This window comes from Schistocerca americana, chromosome 3 (genome assembly GCF_021461395.2).
Source record: "Schistocerca americana isolate TAMUIC-IGC-003095 chromosome 3, iqSchAmer2.1, whole genome shotgun sequence".
Taxonomy (NCBI): domain Eukaryota; kingdom Metazoa; phylum Arthropoda; class Insecta; order Orthoptera; family Acrididae; genus Schistocerca; species Schistocerca americana.
The window spans coordinates 590,502,918-590,505,417 of record NC_060121.1 but is presented as its reverse complement, the minus strand read 5'-3'; positions in this window follow the sequence as shown (position 1 = coordinate 590,505,417).

Here is a 2,500-nt window from a genome sequence, read left to right as displayed (position 1 = left end):
TTAACCTAACCTATGTTGCGCCTTAACCTAACCTATGTTGCGCCTTAACCTAACCTATGTTGCGCCTTAACCTAACGTATGTTGCGCCTTAACCTAACCTATGTTGCGCCTTAACCTAACCTATGTTGCGCCTTAACCTAACCTATGTTGCGCCTTAACCTAACCTATGTTGCGCCTTAACCTAACCTATGTTGCGCCTTAACCTAACCTATGTTGCGCCTTAACCTAACCTATGTTGCGCCTTAACCTAACCTATGTTGCGCCTTAACCTAACCTATGTTGCGCCTTAACCTAACCTATGTTGCGCCTTAACCTAACCTATGTTGCGCCGTAACCTAACCTATGTTGCGCCGTAACCTAACCTATGTTGCGCCGTAACCTAACCCACGTTGCGCCTTAACCTAACCTATATCGTACCTTAACCTAACCTATATCGTACCTTAACCTAACCTATATCGTACCTTAACCTAACCTATATCGTACCTTAACCTAACCTATATCGTACCTTAACCTAACCTATATCGTACCTTAACCTAACCTATATCGTACCTTAACCTAACCTATATCGTACCTTAACCTAACCTATATTGCCCCTTAACGTAACCCATATTGCGCTGTAACCCAACACACGTTGGGCCTTAACCCAACACACGTTGGGCCTTAACCCAACACACGTTGGGCCTTAACCCAACACACGTTGGGCCTTAACCCAACACACGTTGGGCCTTAACCCAACACACGTTGGGCCTTAACCCAACACACGTTGGGCCTTAACCCAACACACGTTGGGCCTTAACCCAACACACGTTGGGCCTTAACCCAACACACGTTGGGCCTTAACCCAACACACGTTGGGCCTTAACCCAACACACGTTGGGCCTTAACCCAACACACGTTGGGCCTTAACCTGCTCTGTAATTGTCGTACGACGCGTTAAATTAGTGTAGTGTTGCCTAACTGCAACCCCCGCAATATAGTTTGCTACTCGCACTGCCCGGTCCCCAGTGTATCGCTTCATGTTAAACACCTTGCAGCTATACACTGTAATGTGGATGGCAGCAGGACGTACATGCTCAATGCCCTTTGCAGTTGTTCATTGGCATTTGCAGTTGTTCATTGGCATTCGCATGGCGAAGCACGTAGCCTACGCTGTGGTACGGCCTGTGTCAACTGTCCGCTGATGTTGTACGTCCAAATCACACACTGTACTGCACATTGGTCCTCATGTACTGAATGATACATCGTGGTACATGTGACCGTACAACGACTGCGCCAACAACGGCGAACCATGCGGTCCAAATGTTGTGCACTCAGCTACGTGTCGTCTCCCTATAAGAGCTGGATTGCAGTGTGGTATGCCCTGGATGGCGATCAGCATGAGCCGTCTGTTGATGTAGTGGCGCGTGTTGTCAGACGTAGTCGTCTCTTCTCACACACCGTGATAGCATGGTGCACTGCGTTCCACATCTGCGACATGCGACAGAGGCCGGTTGACAGTCGTTCGCGCAATGGACATCGCATACGTACGGGGGCCACCTTCCACGTGTTCGCGAAGCGTGCACATGTTGTTGCGTGTATGTGGGCAGACATAGTGTGTCGTGACACCTGACACAGGCATGCAACAATCGTTGAATTTGCAAATGGCGATGGACGCCTACGTTTGCTGGTGACGTTACGCAAATGAACAACTGGTAAACCGTTGTGGTGCGGTTGTTCTCGCTAGAGGTGAATCAGTGATGGCGACGATCGGTTGAGCTACCAACCGGTTGTTCCAGCGATACCCACCATGCCCACGAACGTGAATGGCATGTGGGTGTGAAGCGATACGCGGCGGTGGCTGGGTGGGACCGTCCCCGGCCGGTGAGGGGGGGCCTCCCGGCGTGCTGGCCGCGCGGTGCGTGGGCGCACGCGCTACAGCCGGCTGGTGGGGGCGGCCAGTGGCAGGCGCGCCGGCCGACGGAGGCGGCAGGCGGCGCAGCTGCGCGCCGGCGCACCCTGCACGCGGCGCCGTGCGGCCAAAGTAGGTCCTCGCGGGCCCGGTGCGAAGCGCGGTGGACATCTGCAGTGTGCTGGTCCGATTGAGGACTGTGTGCGCTGAGGATGCGCCGCCGCCCGGCGCTCGGCGCCGCGACGCCGTCTGCTGCTCGGTCGCCTCTGCGGTTCTCGCAGGTGGTTTGTATCGCAGCTGTGCGGACGTGTTGGCGCGTGCGCTGTGCTGGGAGAGTTCGCTTCGGCACCCAAGTGGGGCTTTTGTCCTTCTGTGGCGCTGGCGTTGGAGCTGCCGGTCACCGTAGGTGGCGCGTGTTGTCTCCCGCCGGCAATGCCACGACAGCACGCTCCCGGGCCTCTGTCGGCAGCGGCAAGCTCAGTTGGGAGCACGGGTGGTCGCACCTAAAGCGTCTACTCGCCAAACTCCGGGCGATTGCGCCTCTCTCGAACCCGACCAAGTACTTAGGACGGCGCTGCGCGCCGCCGGGACCTGAGAGGGTTTCGAGGTGTA